The sequence below is a fragment of the Miniopterus natalensis genome, chromosome 2, assembly GCF_054644295.1.
Source record: "Miniopterus natalensis isolate mMinNat1 chromosome 2, mMinNat1.hap1, whole genome shotgun sequence".
NCBI lineage: Eukaryota > Metazoa > Chordata > Mammalia > Chiroptera > Miniopteridae > Miniopterus > Miniopterus natalensis.
Window position 1 is genome coordinate 150,212,635 of NC_142082.1, and position 18,296 is coordinate 150,230,930.

Here is an 18,296-nt window from a genome sequence, read left to right on the forward strand (position 1 = left end):
AGTTTTCAAAATGCAATAACACTTGCCTCTAAATTTAAATAAAGAATGATATAAAGAGGTTTCCTAAATAACTATTTTTGTAATTGCTTCGAGGAGCTAACTTGCAGAAAGATTGTCTTTGCAATAATCAGTATTTTACTACTCTTCAAATCTTGAGGATTTCTGTGACTATTTTAGCTTGTTATGTTTGCTTTAAACAGTAAACCAAATATGGCTCTCTTATCTGGTGGTGACTAGAGTATGTTTGTGATCAATGAACATTGCCTAGTTGAGTTGCAGATTGCTGGGACCTGTTAGGTATTAGGTTTAATGCAGGCAGAATGATTTGGGTCATTTCAGTCTTCATGGTCATGTCCTAGTTAGTGGGGGATGCTTTGAGTCCCATGAGAATATCCTTTAGAATAGACTGCCTCCTTATGTGACAATCTCCGTCATAAAGGTTTATTAGAGGGCAATGAACTAAATGAAAGGCATTGATTATTTTACTCTGTTTATGATCTAGTTATGTATATGCACCCATAATACCTTAGTAATTCTTCTAGACCATTGCAAGCAATGTTCTCTAATTTTCTCGGGCTTTCTGGAGTTTGTTTTTCTTTCTTTCTGCCAAACCATGGAGGTGTGGGGGCTAAAAATATAAATAATTTTTTTCTCCCGCCTTCTCAGTTCTTCTAACTGGACTAATAATTAGATTTAACAGAGACAGATTAACAGGAGGAAATGTATAAAGTTTATATTAGAAATATATATTTTGGGGTGCTATAATAATGAGACCCAAAGAGGCATTGGGCAGTTGAGTTTTATATGCTACTCTGGACAAAGGAAAGGGAGGGCAGGGGTCCAGAATTTTTTAAAATTAAAAAAATATATATATCTTTATTGATTTCAGAGAGAGGAAGGGAGAGAGAGAGAGATAGAAACATCAATGATGCGAGAGTCATTGGTCAGCTGCCTCCTGCATGCCCCCCACTGGGAATGGAGCCCACAATCCTGGCATGTGCACTGAACAGGAATCGAACCACGATCTCCTGGACCCTAGGTCAGTGCTCAACCACTGAGCCACGCCAGCTGGGCCAGAATTTTGAAGGGGAAGCAGGCAATTCCAACAGATGCTGCTAGGCAACCCAGAAACAATGGGCACGGAGTGGGATGGGGGAACCCAGAACAGGCTTTAGCATGGATTCTTCTTGTCTACCACACTTCATTCAAAACGCTAGGGTGAATATGCTAAGATTCCCTTCCTGAAGTAGGCCTTTCTACCTGAATTCCTTTAGGCAGGAAAGGGGAGGTTCATACGTTCTTTCTTAGTCTTCTTGGTTCTTAAAAACCAGCTTAAAATCAATATCCCAAAAGGTATATTTTAGGGTGGCAAAACTTTGGTTCCCTTCAGAGGAACTGTAGACAGTATTGCTCTTATCTGTTCTGTAAACTGGAATTCCAGAGTAAGATTTTATTTGGGGGGAAAAAAATCTGCAGTAAGAAAACTCTGAAATCCACTGATATAGATCCTATTTCCCCAGATCATTATAGTATTTCATATGGAACCCATTCAAAAATATGTTGGCCATAGATAGATGACAGTAGTCACTTCCCATGTGCCTAGAAGTTTCATCATTTTGTCCTAAGAAAAAGAGGCTATTGTCCCAATAATTAAATACTATGGATTATATGAAAAAAGTAAAAGAAATGTCCCTGTTCTTTAGAACTATATGTACCAAAAGGGACAAATAATAATTTTTACCCTAATATATGCTTCTAGTGCAAGGCTTAGCAATTTTTTTCTGTAAAGAACCACATGCTTGCCCAGCCGGGCGTGGCTCAGCTGTTGAGCATGACCTGGGATCCAGGAGATCGTGGTTTGATTCCAGGTAGGGGAATGTGGTTGGGGCACATGCCCGGGTTGCGGGCTCAGTCCTTGGCAGGGGACGTGCAGGAGGCAGCCTATCAGTGATTCTCTCTGATCGTTGATGTTTCTGTTTCTCTCTCCCTCTCCCTTCCTCTCTCTGAAAGCAATAAAATATATTAAAAAAAAAAAGTCTGAATGGAAACAAGTGGCCGTGTTTAGTGATAATACTTTTTAAAAAATGCTAGAAAACAGGTTTTAATGAATGCACTTAAAATTTTGGAGAATAGGCTTATTAATGTTTGGTTATCTTGTGATTTTAAGTTTGATGCTTTTAAGTGTTCAAACATTTTTTCATGTCTGTATAATACTTCACATAATAATTATACATTTGAGGATTTAACAATTATTGCTGGAATAGGTATTCGCTTTCATTTTATCCTTAGCTATGACTGATTAATGTTTGTCTGCACTTACTGTATGCCTAGGGTTTGCTTGGGAGATTAAGAAAGTTTTTATGTTTCATAGACAAAACTATTTTCTAGACAGTGGTCCTTATAACTCAGCTCAAATACATTTAGATTATATTTGTTATTATTTTTAAATTATATTTGACATACAATATTACCCACTTTGATTATTTTAATATCTTTACTTAATGGTGGACAGAGAAGTGGTAATTTATTGCTTTAAAAAAGATATGCAATTTTTCTCAGTTTTTACATGTTAAATTTACTAGGCCAAAGGAAAATCATTTCCTCTTCAGTGCTTTATTTACCATCTGTTACACATATTGCCTGTGGCTTTAAGTATTTTCAACAACTAGCTGCAACATCTCAAAAACATATTAAAATGACCTTACAAGAGGACTTAAAAGATTATCTATGATTACAGAAGCTAAAAATCTGGCTTTTTACTAAATGTCAGAATTATAGGGAAAAATTATACCAAGAAGCAAGATTATCAGTGAACTCTTCAGTTGTTAAAAAGCATTAAGCAGTGCTTGGGATATTAAAGAATCTTTGTACTTACAACTTCTGAAAATTACTCTGTGCCCCTTTCCATAATACCATCAACTTCAAATAGAGCCATTTTCATGTACGAATAACGAACAGCTCATGCTACGCTAGAGTCCTTCTCACAGACAGTAATAAGGATGTTTTACCGAGCGTGATGCTTTTACTAAGTGCCAAACAGAGCAAGGTTGTGGGTGTAATCTCTGCTCGAGGTTCTCCATCCTCAGAGACTGCAAAATCAGAAGCGGGCTGCACACAGCTGAAGATGGGTCTTGTTTGGCTTGTATAATGTATTATAAATTTGTTATGACTTCAATTAGATGATTAGAAAATCAGGTGATCTAAAAAAAAGTGAATCTGATATAGAGGGCTTATATTCTACACGGCCAAATAAAAGGAAGCTGAACAGTTTTTGTTCCTTTTTGGTGGCACATGTTTTCATAGCCCTGGTCATTCGCCCGGTCATGCCTTCATTCTAACGCCCATCCTTCCTAACCCTTAAGCCTTCCACCTGACCCTAGGCATTTATTTACTCTTCAGCCTCTGGGCTAGACCCAGGGCAGAGCTGACCTGCTTCGCTCCTTATCAGCCTCTGAATACCCAGCCCCCAGGGATCTATCTGTCCTGCCGCTTTCATTGAATGCTTACTGTGTGTCAGTACTGTGTACCAGTCGGCGTACCAACCCTTTAAGATAAGCATTGTCACTGCCCTCGTTTTACAGAGACAAACTGAGATACCCAGAGGTAAAGCACTTGCCTAAGGTCACTGGAGAGGATGTGGGGTTGCCAGACCAGGCCTGAGCCCTGGAAAGTATTTATTGTCTTTTGTTTTTGATATTTTTTCTCCTTTGTTTTTCCTGTTCTAGAATTCCTATTGAGATATTGCCTCCCTTCGTGAAATTTTCTAATTTCCCTTATATTTCTCTCCTGTTTATTGGTGATTTTCTTGATTTTACAGATCAATCTTTCTATTGAAATACTTGTCATATCATATTTTAAAAACCAGGGTTCTTGCCTGGCTGGTGTGTCTCAGTGGTTGATAGAGATTCAGACGTTTTCATTGTCGTAGTGAGGAACTACAGATGTTGCTTTTGGTACCATATTAGTGAGTTATGGTAATTAAGATGGAACTGACTTTTGGGCATACAAATTAGGATTCATCGTTATATAATTATGACTTTTGTGTAGGATCATTTCTCTAGAAGTATGAGTTTGGAAAACTTTATAAATTCATTTTTTGGTAATCAACGTGAAAGAGAAATAGAGTATGGAACTTGATCATGGAAACTGACTGCCATACCTACCACTAAATTTTTGGATAGTTTTCCATTTTACTTTGTTTCATTTATTTGGCCTTGATTTGTCTTGAGAAAGAATGATTATAAACTTCGACTAAACAATATTCTCACTAGTGAAAACAAACAAAAAATGCTGCACATATAAATAGACCTGTTAACTCTACTTTTGGGGATGGAAATGATTTTATGTATTAGAGAGATTCACCACATGGAAATAAATTAATACTTTAAGCTACTCATATAAAACACAAAAAAGGCTATGTCTCCCATAATTATTTCAAGAATTTTCCATTAATATGCTGTCTCCAGTTTCACAATAAAATGCAAAAATTCTATTCCTAGTTCCAGCTCAGCATTGAAAAACCTCCCTTTCGACACCACAACCCACGTCTGTGCTCTCCAAGAACTTGTTAATTGCATCTGAATTATGTTGCCAGTTGGAGTCCTTAAACAAAAATAAGAAGTTTCTTTGGATATGTGTGTTTTTTTCAATACGAAGAGGTATAACTCTAAATCTTTTCATAACTCAGGAGTAAGAATAATATTACTTTCACAATCTGAACTTAATGAATTAAAACTATGAAAATTCCTTACTGGAACATATAAAAATTGGATCCACCTTTGCAAAGCAAAAAAGAATTTATTAAGTATATTTGTTTGCTAGGACTGCCAAAGTACCACAGATGGAGTGGCTGAAGCAACAAAAATGTATTTTCTCACTGTTATGGGATCAAGGTGTCTGCTGAGTTGGTTTTTTTAGGCCTTTCTTCTTGGCTTGCAGATGGCCACCTTCTCACATGTCTTCATGCTGTCTTCCCTGTGTCCAAGTTTTATTTCTGTATCCAAATTTCCTCTTCTAAGAATACCAATTGTATTGAATTAGGACTCACCCTAAGACTTTATTTTCACTTAATTACCTATTTCACCTATCTCCAAGTAATACATTCTGAGGTAGTGGGGTTTAGGACTTTGAAATATGAATTTTTGTTTATTTCACTTAATTCAAATGGGACATACAGCTTCTTTTAAGGGGCTCTTCTAGTTGGGAAAATGTGGACTATGTTATATTCAATATTGTTTTCCATTATTCTGTAGGTGACCCCAGTAAATGTCAGTAGATAAGTTCCAGGATAAAACCAAGGCCTCTGTAATAATGAGATCTCACTTTTAATGCCAGCTTATTTACTTAATGATTACATCATTATCAAAACATTTATTGCACTGAATAAAATTCACCTTTTGGTCCACTTGCCCTCAATTCTTGTTCAGCAGCATGAATAGTCTGCTTAAAAAGAGCTGATTAAGGTTATGGCTACAAATATTTTATCCAAACCAGTTATTTCTCACATTCAAAACTAGATTTATTTTAGATCCCCAGAGTTATGGAATAGATAAACATTCCTTTGGGGAAGGACAATAAGCATCAATTTAAGAAGAGGCAAATTCTGTACTTTTATGCTGCTATAATATAGCTTTATTATTTTTAAAACAATTTAAACTTATTTTCACTATGTACTTAAATTCAAAGATACCACAGACGGAATTTTTAAAATACTTTTGATATTAAGTTTTTGAAGGGATCATATTTCTATAATTATAACAACATAATTTTTCTCTTGTTCAACATATCTGAACTGACCTAAAAAAATCTTTAAGTTCCTTCAGGCTGGTGTGGCTCAGTGGTTGAGCATCAACCTATGATCCAGGAGATCGAGGTTCTATCCCTGGTCAGGGCACATGCCTGAGTGGCTGGTTTGGTTCCCAGTGGGGGTTGTGCAGGAGGCAGCCGATCAAAGACTCATCACTGATGTTTCTATCTCTCTCTCCCTCTCCCTTTCTCGCTCTCTGAAATCAATAAAAATATATTTAAAAAAAATCTTTAAATTCTAAAAAAACGCACAAAAGTTTTAAAGAAATAATATTAAGGAATAAATTGCCTGAGACTATTTGGATTATTTTATATCTTAAAGCAACAAGAAAGCTACCTCCGCAAATATTTCAACTGCCTTATCTGGTCTTTTCTGAACAGTCCCCATGGCTCAAATCCACTTGGTTCTCCACAGCTCAATTCCACATAATCATCTACTATCTTACATGCCTCTAAAAAGAGTTCTGTAAATGCAGTTGGGAGGAATTAATGATACCAAGCATGTGTACAAATAACACATACCCTTTGTAGCATTAATTTCTCTCCCAAATAAAGAGTAAGGAAAGTTTTAAAGTCTGAACTGCTGACTGATCTGTAAAGATTTTGTGTTAGGATTCCCAGAAGCCTGAAAAATATTTTGATGGCTGAACTGCTACAGAATCCTTCTGTAGTCCATTTAGTTTTGAAAAATCTTATCACTACCAGTGTCCTGGCACTGAGATCAGGCCTTTGAGGGATTTTCAATCTGTTTCACACGTCTGAGGTGAATGCTGACTCTGTCCTCATGGGCTAAAGAGACCTGAACTGTTGGTTACATTAGTCATTCTGTGAAACATAGGACCTGGGTCCCAAAGAGTGTCAATTGTTTCTAAAGAAACTTATTGGCAAAAGCTTAAATATAGGCAATTCTGACTTAATACCCTCATCAAAACTTTTAGTAAAATTAAACCTATTTCCATGGTGCTTTTGCATTTACAAAGCCCTTCTAACATACATTATGCTGTCAAATCTCTATTTTCCTTGAGGAAAGCGTTGCTACCTTCAGGGATTATATTAAAAATATTCAATCAGCAGTGCAGCAAGAGTAGAAGGGTAGGCCAGGCAGCTGAAAAAATGGTGGGCATGTGCCCGCATGTGTAGGTGATGGCATAGATAAAGGGCCAGTTGTTGGAGGGGCTGCCCTGTCATGGAAGAAGTTTGGAGCTTAACTTGGCAGCGATGAAGTCTTTTGAGAAGACAGGTATATGATTAGGCTTAAGTAATAGAAAGACCATTCAGGCAACATATTAAAAATGTTTTCAAAAGTCACTTAATGGAAGTGATTGCTATTATCCAGGTCAGAAATTAAGAAGGCCTTTGTCCAGGCAATGAAGATGGAATCCCATAGATTTACACAAGACCTATTTGAGAGGTATTAGGGAGACAGAGTTAACACACTTTGATAATTGCTATTGGCTCAGTGGGTAAGAGTAAAGGAAGGATCACAGTTCCCAGATTTCTGTCTTGGGCAACTAGATGGACAATAGTGTAACTCGTGAGGCTATGGAATGGGGATGAGACAGCATATTTGATGGAGACAGTGAGTTTAATTGTAAGTGTATTGAATTTACAGGCATATAAATATGGGACAACATAGTACTGTCTACCCGAGAATTCTTAACATAGGTCTGTTTCATAGGAGAAAGACATACTAGAGATTTAGCTTCTGTGGTTTCAGAGGAAAGTAGGTATTTGAAAGGTCAGAGTGGATTGGATGACAAAAGAACAATGGGATGAGAGACAAAAAGATCAGTGGAGAAGGCCCGGTGGACTGCTACTTTTTTTTTTTAATATATCTTTATTGATTTCAGGGAGAGGAAGAGAGAGGGAGAGAGAGAGATGGAAACATCAATGATGAGAGTCATTAATTGGCTGCCTCCTGCACGCCCCCAAGTGGGGATGGAGCCCACAGCCTGGACATGTGCCCTGACTGGGTATCGAACCTCGATCTCCTGGATCCTCGGTTGATGCTCAACTGCTGAGCCACACCTGGCAGGGCTGGACTACTACTTTTTAAGTAAATAGTCTCCTCACATATTTGTGAATATGTTAGTTATTACTGGCTAGAAAAGAAATGCCTGTTTAAATTTTTTAATCTCTTGAATGTTAATTATTTTTCTCACAAGCCCATTGACATTCTAAGAGTAATTTCTTGATTTGCCCTTTGTGGAAAAGCTTGATGAACTTTCTTAAAATGATTTACCAATTATTTAACTGCATAATGACATGTTGCTATTAAAAGTATAGTTGAGATATATTTGGTAAATGTAAGCTTTCAGTTAATTACGCAATTCGAGCAGTTTAGAAAACCTGCTCTGTGCCTTTTTCAACACACTCTCATCTGATGTCTGCCTGTCTTGAAACTTGTCAGAGCCACCAGCGGCTTTCATGTTTCCAAAGCCAGTGAGCGCTCTGTCAAGGCCTTCTTTAGTCTCCCTGCAGGACTGCCACTTATCACTGCCCCTTTCTTCAAACCCCTTCATATGCATGTTTGTAAGTTCCAGGATCAGCCTGGAGAAGGTGCTCAAGAAACTGGTAATGTGTGTTCACTCTCCTTTGAGATGTGCCTCCATCGTACTTCGTTAGGACATCTGCCCATTACCCATCTGACAGGGAAAAAACCAGTAACCCCTGCCCCTAAAAAGAGGAGGAGGGGGAGGGGAATGGGGAGGGGGAGGAGGGGGGAGGAGGAACTGGTAACAATGGGTGACTCTGGATGGGGAAGCGGGAGGCAGGGGGAGTTAATTTGCACTGTAAAATCTCTTACATCTTTTGCATTTTGACCATCTATATGTATCATCTATCAAGGAAATAATGCAATTTTACAAAAAGAACAAAGGCCATGAAGACATAGTTTTCTGAAACAATATAGTTTAATTTCTATTAAACTATATTGTAGTTTAATAGAAAGCAATATGTACTTTAGTTGTTATATAGTAGAAATGGAACAGAAATACAATTCAAAGATTTGTTTGGTGTTGCTCTCACCATGTTTTAAATGATTCTGCAGTTGTAATGGGTATAATGATTTAGGTCTTCTAATTATAAGTGAAACTCTTTGTTTAGAGGCCCTTATTCTTCTCTAAGTATTAGGCCTTGTCTCACAAAACAAGAAGTCCTGAGACAGCTAGTTGAGGATGGTTTGGTGGCTTGACGATGTATCAGATAAGCTCTTTGCACCTTTCTATTCCAATATTTACCACTTATTTAACTGCATAATGACATGTACAGTAAAGATACTGTACCTACAATTAGACTTAGAGCTGGCTCTTCATTGGCAACAAAAAGAACCAAAAGACAGTGAAATGATTACAGTGAGCTAAGAGAAAATAATTGGCATCTAGAATTCTATTCCCAGTGAAAATATATTTCAAAAGTAAGGTAAACAAAACAAAACAACAACAGCACAAAGAGTTTGCCTCAATAAGAAAATAAATTCTGTAGGATGACTTCAGGCAGAAGAAAAAAAAGTCAGTCATCTCTTAATTTTCAAGCTTATGATGTTCACATTCAGATCTTTACATTAAAAAGTCAGAAAAAAAAGAAAGGGTAATATTTTCTAAAGTAATGAGACACATTGAAAGAAAAGCTCCTCTGTGCTCAGTGCCCATGTGCCACATGTAAGAAAATTGTTTCAGTGGGGGCTTTTGCTGTAAATGAAAGATATGGGTTTCTCTAGACCAGTGACTATAAATATGAAAAGAAAAGATATGTATTGGCAATAGTGAGGGTGAGGCCTGGGGGTGGGGTGGATGCAGGATAGAGAGGATCAATGGGGAGAAAAGGGACATCTGTAATACTTTCAACAATAAAGATAAATTTAAAAAAGAGATATATACTGGCCCCACATTTGGAAGAAAATGAAAAGAATAAAAGCATATTTGAAAGTGTAGAAATGTAGTTAATATTATCCATATACTACCAGCCTCAATTCTTTAAAACAAAGTTGTAGGTAATAAAGGAGTGAATGAAAGGAATATATGTTCAGATTTATTCTCTTTTCACTTGATAAGATTATGCCCCAACTAAGCCTGCCATCTGGGAAATGAGCACAGTCCCCTATATTTTGACGTTGGCCTCCCAATAGGCGTCACTGCACTCATTATTAAATTATCTCTTTAGGTTATCACCAGTTCAGTTTGCCATTCATCACGACCTTCTCCAAAGTTGCTATAACAACAGCACAGGGCTTGTAACAAGTGGCTAGTGAAGGCTAAGCCTATAAACAGTACGAAGCACTGGTAGAAATATTATCATTTATTGAATTTTGAGAACTCCCAGCTGTTTACATAATTTTACCTAAACTTATTGAAATCTAGATTGCTTCCAGGTTGAACTATTTGAACAAAGGATATACATACCCTATAAATATGACATAGAGAAACATTAGTATTCAAATTACGTATTGTAACTCAGAATCCTGTACTTTATGGCACAGGTTATGGTATATTTTCACTGTGATGGAAAGAGGAGAAGAGGGAAAAACTAATGCTAATACTTTAAACTTCTCAAAGCAGATAATCAGATTTTCCATAGAGAAATCAATGCTGACTAAAGCTTTCTGCTACAACTCATTCTATAATATAAATTATGAGCCTCTCTCTTTCCATCTCTGTGTCCATCTCTTAGTCTGAGTAGCATGTAGGATAATTCTTGGAGCCTCTATTACTGAATTACCAACACAGTTACTCAGGTAATATTTAAAGTAGTCCTTGAAAAGAAGAGACAATGGTAATCGAGGTGTCATTCTGTCCTCTGGGAGCTCTTGGTTTAGTTCTTTATTTTCCCCAGTTTGTGAAATAAAACAGATAAAAATAGGGTAGAGATAGAAGGGTTTGCGGCAAAGACCAAGGATCTTATTGTAACTTCTCAGATCAAGATCCTGGTTCTGAGTGAAATTTACAAGTTCCCTAATAGTTAAACCATTCATCTCTAGGATGTGGCCATACAATTGTTCCTTCAAACTTTAGAAACCACTTGGTACTGTGGAAGGTGTACAATTGATGTTAAGTATACCTGGGAGAATGTGTACTGAGTTCCATGGGAAATAGAAGGAAAAAAAGACACCTTCATAATGGTGATCTTGTTTGCGTATAAATGGCACAAATTAGTTCTACCAACATGTATAATTAAATGCATTTTACTATAATAACCATTTAAATTGGGATCCATAAGAAGTGCAGCATTTGACCAAGTCTCCAGGATAAAAGCCTTTATGGATTATTCCTCATTTAAGGATTGTGGATGGTGCCTTCAGCATGTTTGTTTTCCCACTTCCAGGAACCTAAGGACAGTCACTTCATTTCCCTCCCTTCAAAAATTGGCAATACTTAATACAAACAGTTCCAATATTTGGAGATTAAGTTGGAAGTGTCATACGTGCCATATAATCAGACCCTATGGGGTAATTATTATATTATTAAGAATAGTTATTATTTACAGCTGAAAATAGATGTGACCAAGTCCTTAATGGGAAGCCTTTGGGTTTTTCCCACCTGTGACCATGTTGAATCAAGAAATGGTACTTTGCCACAGCCTGCAAACGCAAAGCCAACTCCACAAAGCATTAGCAAGGAATGTGGATTTTACTGAGGATGTTTTGGATAAATAGATGAGAAAAAGGTACAATACAAGGTCAAAATCCCCATCAAACATTTCCAAACTTCTGTAGTGATTCTTCTTTAGCCAAAACCCACCTCAACCACATATCTACCAAGTGCCTCTTAGCCTCTCCTTTGCTGCTTACAGCCATTTCTTAACCCCAGATACACTCTTGTGCCAGCTCTCTCTCAGTTGTCCTCTCTTGCATTTTCCTGCTTATCGCCAGTTCAGCAAGCAAGGCATTCTATCCAGGGGCAACTCACATTAGAAGAAAGCAAGGGATTGCATAGTCAAACTAAAATATGTAAGCATTCTGTTGCATTTTGAGAGATTACAACTATTCTCTTTTCTTGACATATTATGCAGAGAAATGTGAGCAGAAACGAAAATTACACAATGATGACATCAATTGAAGTTATTTCGAGTCCCATTTCCTGTAATGCATGATCAAATTCAAATGGCCTCCTCTATGGCAAAAATACTTCAAACCCATTTTCTTCATTTGACTGGCAAGACAAAGCATAATTTACTTCACTTCTGTTTTCTACTAATACAGAAAGCCACCATACTTTAGTTTTCAACCCAATAAATACAAAATGACTCGATAATTTGAGGGTAACTGGTACCAAGAGCCAGGGCACAGCTGTGGCAGTCCTGTACATACTCTTTCATTAGTAAGCACTGAAATCCAGCTCAAATGAGTTTTAGCAAAAACAGGATTTATTAGAGTGATATTGCGATAGCTCATACGGTTGATGGAGCAGCTCCTAGAACCTGGCAACACTGGGAAGACTCAGACTTGAACATTGGAGTTGACCTCCAGGATTCTCCACATTCTGCCCTTCAATTTGTCTCATTTCACGGATGGGAGTATGACACCTGTGTCCCAAGAAGGAGAGGAGGCTCTATTTTGCTAATTCTACTTAGGAAAGGCCAGAGATGGTCTCTGATTTGTCTACCTTGTTAGCGACCACACCTGAGCCAGCCACTGTAGTAAAAAATGAAGATGCAATGCCTAGCCCAGGTACACGTTCTCTAATGCAGGGAGGGAAGCAGAGCCCCATGACAGTCTAAGTAGTAGAGGCAATTGCACTGGCTGGACAAAACCATAATTGGCAGAGCGGTCATACTTATATTTAGGATAATTATTCTTATGTTTATTAATGGCTTGAAGAACATTTTAAATTTAAATTTAAATTTTTAATTTTAAAGTATTGTGCAAGTCTAATATTTTTGTGGAAAATGTGGAGGTTTAACTTTTTAACATGGTACACATAGCTCTTCTACTTTGTAGCCCACACTGAGAAAGATCTGTATAAATTTTTATAATGCATGTTGAAATGATCATTGTCAAATCACACCATTCTGATTTGCCTTCTTGACTCCATCTGTCTTCTCTTGCAAAGAAAATCTTGTTCATGTTAAAAGGGATCATTTCTCAAGGCTCTAATTATGTACAAGGGGAAATACAGCTGTGAATTCATCATTGTCTTTGAACCTTCCATGTATTACTTTGTAAATGCACACTTACACGGTGTTAGCTGCCATACAGACACAATAGTTGTCAGTAATACTGAATTCTGTTATGCTTGCCACTGGCAAAGACACATTTATAGGTGACTTAGAGATATGCATATGTAGATACATTTCGATTCATCTGAGAATGATGATGATAACTCTGGAATCCTATGTTCTCCCATTTGACAGAAGAAGCCATTGGATATCTTGGATTTGGACTGCGACTAATTTGTCCATAAGAGGGATTTTATAAGGAATTCAAAGGATAAGAAAAGTAATGCTAAAAAATTAAGCAGAAAAAAAGAAACCTTTTCCTAGAAATAGTATATTTGATTTTTCCTTAAAAATAAGTAAATAAATAAATATATTAAAATTTCCCACAACTGAAATTAATTTAAATGGGACAGAATTGGGAGAAATTTTCACTGCTACAAGTGAATTGTCATCAAAAAGGATGATCTTTACATTTTCTTTTTTCTTTCTGTTTTTTAAATATTTTTTAAAATTGATTTCAGAGAGGAAGGGAGAGGGAGAGAGAGAGAGAAACATCAATGATGAGAGACAGTAATTGATTGACTGCCTCCTGCACTCCCCCTACTGGGGATTGAGCCCACAACCTGGGCATGTGCCCTGAACGGGAATCGAACTGTGACCTCCTGGTTCATAGGTTGACGCTCAACCACAGAGTTACGCTAGTTGGACCTTTATATTTTCAAAAAATCACAATATTGCTTTAAATAATAGTCACAATAATTAAAACGGAATTAAAAGGCAAACGCAAATAAATCATTTTTATTCAACAACTTCTATTTGCTATGTTGTCTGCTAGGTACTTACATTTCTTATTTTAACCTCACATGTATCTGAGAGGTATATTATCATTCCCCTTTCAAAGATATGAGAATGAAGGCTTCAGAGATTAAGCAATTAATCAAAGGAACACACCTATAAAGAGCCAATATTCAAACCTAATTTGCAAATTATACATATATTGAATCAATATTTATTGAGTATCAATAAGGGACTAGGTAGTAATATTATAAGAGCTAGGAATACAATAAGAAAAACAACAAGACTGGACCCCCTTCCCTTGTGGGGCTTAAATGAGACTGTCATGAATGGAACCCTGGTGATGTTTGTCTAGTGTGGACACACATCAGTTGGTATGCCTGGCCCTCCATCAAATCAGCCCGTTGGCTTTCACTGGATTAGTCCCAAACCTGTAAAGCCTAGGCCCACATCTTGTCCTACACCATTGATTACTGCAGCCCTTCCATTTCACTTAGTGTCTGATTTGATCTCTGCCCTGAGCCCCAATAAGAAATGAGAGTGAAAACCATCAGCCACCTATTTGATCAACCTAAAGTATGTTCCTGCTTAATGTCTGTTTCTTGATTCTGGTTTTCTGTCTGTTTCCAATCTCAGTATGGTGAATCCTGTGATTCTAATTTTAGCTGTGACTTGAATGCATAATTCCTCTTTGATTCCATGGGCCAGACCTAAGAGGCATTTAGCCTATTGTGACAAGAGGCTGACCTTTCCTAAGGCAAATTGTGAGAAGAGGCCCTTTTAATCCTAGTTTATTTTTTTCCTCTCTCTCAAGTTTAATGAAATCATACAGATGTGACCAAAACCTTCTAAAGGAATTACAGATGTGGATGAAATCTGAGATTGTTGGCGTATTCTGCCTATGGGAAGAGGGAGGGTTTCCCAGACAAATCTTAACGACTAGTTGGGATTCAGACCATGGAGCAGGTTTAAGGGCATCCCAGGCAGAGGAGCCGACTGAGCAGAGCCGGAGACTAAGCCCTGAGACTGGGTGACAAGGTGGATTAAGGAACTAGATTTAGAGACATTAAATTACTTGACAAAAGTTACTTGCAAAAACCCAGCTTTTGATTCAAACTTCAGTGATTTTTCTGATAAATCATTCCTTTTAATGTCTTTTTAATGTTTCAATAGTGATTTATTTATTCAGTAATGTCCTATTTTAATGGGTACATAGTGCTTTTTCTGGGCATCAATTTTGGGTTGGTTTTGAAACAATTCAATATTCCACTGGCTTTGATGATTACTGATCTCTTCATTCCTTTGGGTGACTCTGCCAACAGGGGGCTCTATACCCACTGAACAGCAATTTGCCATCCCTTCCCCAGCCCTTGCAACCACCATTCTACTTTTCTCTGCTGAAGGTTCTATTACTTTTGATGGTTCATGTAAGTTGACTCATGCAGTATTTATCCTTCTGTGACTGGCTTATTACACTTAGCATAACGTCCTCAAAGTTCACCTATGTTGTAGCTTATGACACAATTCCTTTTTTTGACTGAAAAAACGTTCCATTGTATGTATATACCACATTTAAAAAATCTATTCGCCCATTGACAGACATTTAGGTTGTTTCCACCTCTTGGCTATTGTAAATAATGCTGCAATTAACATGGGAAGGAGGTATAAATATATTTTTGAGATCCTAATTTCAATCCTTTTGGATAAATACCCAGAAATGGGATTCCTGGTCATATGAGTTACATATATATATATAATATATCTTTATTGATTTCAGAGAGAGGAAAGGAGAGGGAGAGAGAGAGAGAAACATCAATGATGAGAAAGTCATTGATTGAGCCCGCAACCCGGGCATGTGCCCTGACCGGGAATCGAACCCCGATCACCTGGATGCTAGGTCGACGCTCAACTGCTGAGCTATGCCCGCCTGGGCTATGAGTTATATTTTTAATTCTTTTGAGTAACCTCCATATAGTTTTCCATAGCTGCTCTATCACTTTATGTTTCTACCGACAGTGAACATGGGTTCCAGTTTCTTCACATGCTTGCCAACACTTGTTATTTCTTTCCTTCCTTCTTATTTTTGATAATGAGTATCTTAAGAAATGTGAGGTGATAACTCATTGTGGTTTTAAATTTGCATTTCTGTGATGATTAGTGATCTTGAACATCTTTTCGTATACCTGTTGGCAATTTGTATGTCTTCTTTGGAGAGATGTCTATTCAAATCCTTTGCCTATTTTTACTCAGATTATTATTATTGTTATTATAATTATTTTTGCTTTTGAGTTGTATGAGATCCTTATATATTTTGAATATTCACCCTTATCAGATAGATGATTTGCATTTATTTTCTCTATTATATAGCTTGCCTTTTCACTTTGTTGATTGTCTCCTTTACTGTGAAAAAAAGGTTTTAGTTTGATACAGTTCCACTTGTCTATTTTTGCTTTTGTTACCTGCGCTTTTTGTTATATCCAAGAAGTTATTGCCAAGACCAATAATTTACAGCTGTTCCTCTGTGTTTTCTTCTAGGAGTCTGATAGTTTCAGGTCTTATGTTTAAGCCTTTAGTTCATTTTGACAAGGGTCCAAGTTCATTCTCTTGCCTGTGGATATTCAGTTTTCCCAGCACCATTTATTGATGACACTACCTTTTCCCCTTTGTGTGGCTGCACTGGCTGTGGAAAGCTATTCTCCACTCTTATTTGTTCTCAGTGGCCCCAGGCATCCAAAGTATGCCAGTTTCACCATGGTCTAAATGGGCTAGGACAGAAATCAGTCCCTTGGGCAGCCCTTTGAAAAGCCAGAATGTTGGATGCAAGCTTCACTCTACGTGCATCCCGCCTGGAGAAGTTATGAGTGGGGTCGTTCTCTCTATAGAGAAGTTGTGAGGGGCGCAGTCTTTCCTGGGGCTGAGCTGTGAGCTGTGCTGGCTTGGGAAGGGGCTGAAATTGTTCTTCTTACCCATTTCAACGTGGATATTCTTGGCTTTGTGCTAGTGCAGGGTACTGCAACTTCTTAACTGAATTCTAGAAATCTCAAAAAGGTATTTTGGCGGGCGTATCTTTGTTAAATCATTGTTTCTGTAGAGGAGCAAAGGCTGAGACTTCCCACTCTGCCATTTCACCGATGTCTGTTTTTAATGTTTAAATTACCTGGGAGTTTCTATTACAAGAAGAGAGAAATAGAGCAATTTCCTTATGTCTATAGAGTTTCTCCAACTTAATCACCAAGCTATTCAATGAAGGGATTCTAAGATAATGTGGTAAATGGGGTTTACTTCTTATGGTCATTAAGTTACTATTTGATAACAGCAAATCACTTTAAGATATTTTCTAGTAGACTATTTAAAACTTATTTAAATAAAGCTTTTCAGATGGAAGAAACTTTTTAAAGTTCATATAAGACCCAAGTATGTATGTTAAGAAGTCTTTCTTATCAGTTGTGCTAATTAAGCACAGGACTCTGGAAATAGGCTGCCTGAATTTAAATCCTAGCTCTCACCCTTGCTAGCATTTTGACATTAGACAAGTTACTTAACCTGTTTCTTGTTTGTTTGTTTTTTCACTTAAAATGAGGATGGTAGAGCTACTTACCTTACATGGTTTTGGGGAGTACTAAATGATTGATATATGTAAAAACTTTGAATAATGCATAGCATATAGTAAATGCTATGAGTGAGTTATGATTATTATCAGGATTTTATTAGATTTTAATTCTTTAAAAAAATACCTTTAGCTTTTGTTTTGAGATAAGTATGTTTGGAGTCATACATACTTTTGTTATATAAAAACCTTTTTATAATTTCTGAAAATGTTAAAATAAATTATTATGAACAAGTGAAGCATAATAAATGATACTCAAGGTAATGAGATAATTTAAAGAAATGAAAATCTTACTCATTTTGAGGTAGAAAATAATAATTATAATTGATATCTGACAACATTTAGTTTGTTTAATGAATCAGCAATAAAGACTACAGATGGAAAAGTAATCACTGATTTAGAAGTATGGGCAAAGACTGGGAAATCTCTGTATCTGAGTCTGTACCAACAGATTGCAAGAAAAAAGGATAATTCACTTGTCATTAAAATTCCTAAAATGTTTGATATTGGCATTGAGGAATCCACAGACTTTATTCTGTTCTTACATGAGTGGCTCTGTTGGAGTTAAGAAATGTAGCAGACACTGTTAATTTCCTACGCAGCTTCTACCTCTGTACCCAACCATCGTCCTTCTTAATGGGACCCTGTTGCTCTTCAGGTATCAGGCAGCCATGCACATCATAAGGAATTGGACTCCTTTTATTTGAAGCAGTGAATCTGGATTAATCAAATATTTTTACCAGTCAAAACACCACAATATAATTTTTTATTTGGGAGTCTTTTTTGTTCTGTTCAGTACAGAATGTAAATTTATTCAATAAAAAGTGAACTCTATCAAAGATTTGCCAGATCTGTTGAAATAGTCCAATATACAATGATAGGATTCCAAATCGCAAATCAAATCTTCACACTATTCAAGCTATTATTGTGTAATTTG

At 36.9% G+C, this 18,296-nt stretch overlaps 1 non-coding gene across 1 annotated transcript; it reads left to right on the forward strand.

The window, feature by feature from the left end:
- Nucleotides 1-8,352: 8,352 nt before the first annotated feature.
- On the forward strand, nucleotides 8,353-8,456 carry LOC148093879 (small nucleolar RNA U13). The gene has a single exon (XR_015714162.1). It is a non-coding gene; the product is annotated as a small nucleolar RNA U13 (small nucleolar RNA).
- The last annotated feature ends 9,840 nt before the right edge of the window (nucleotides 8,457-18,296 follow it).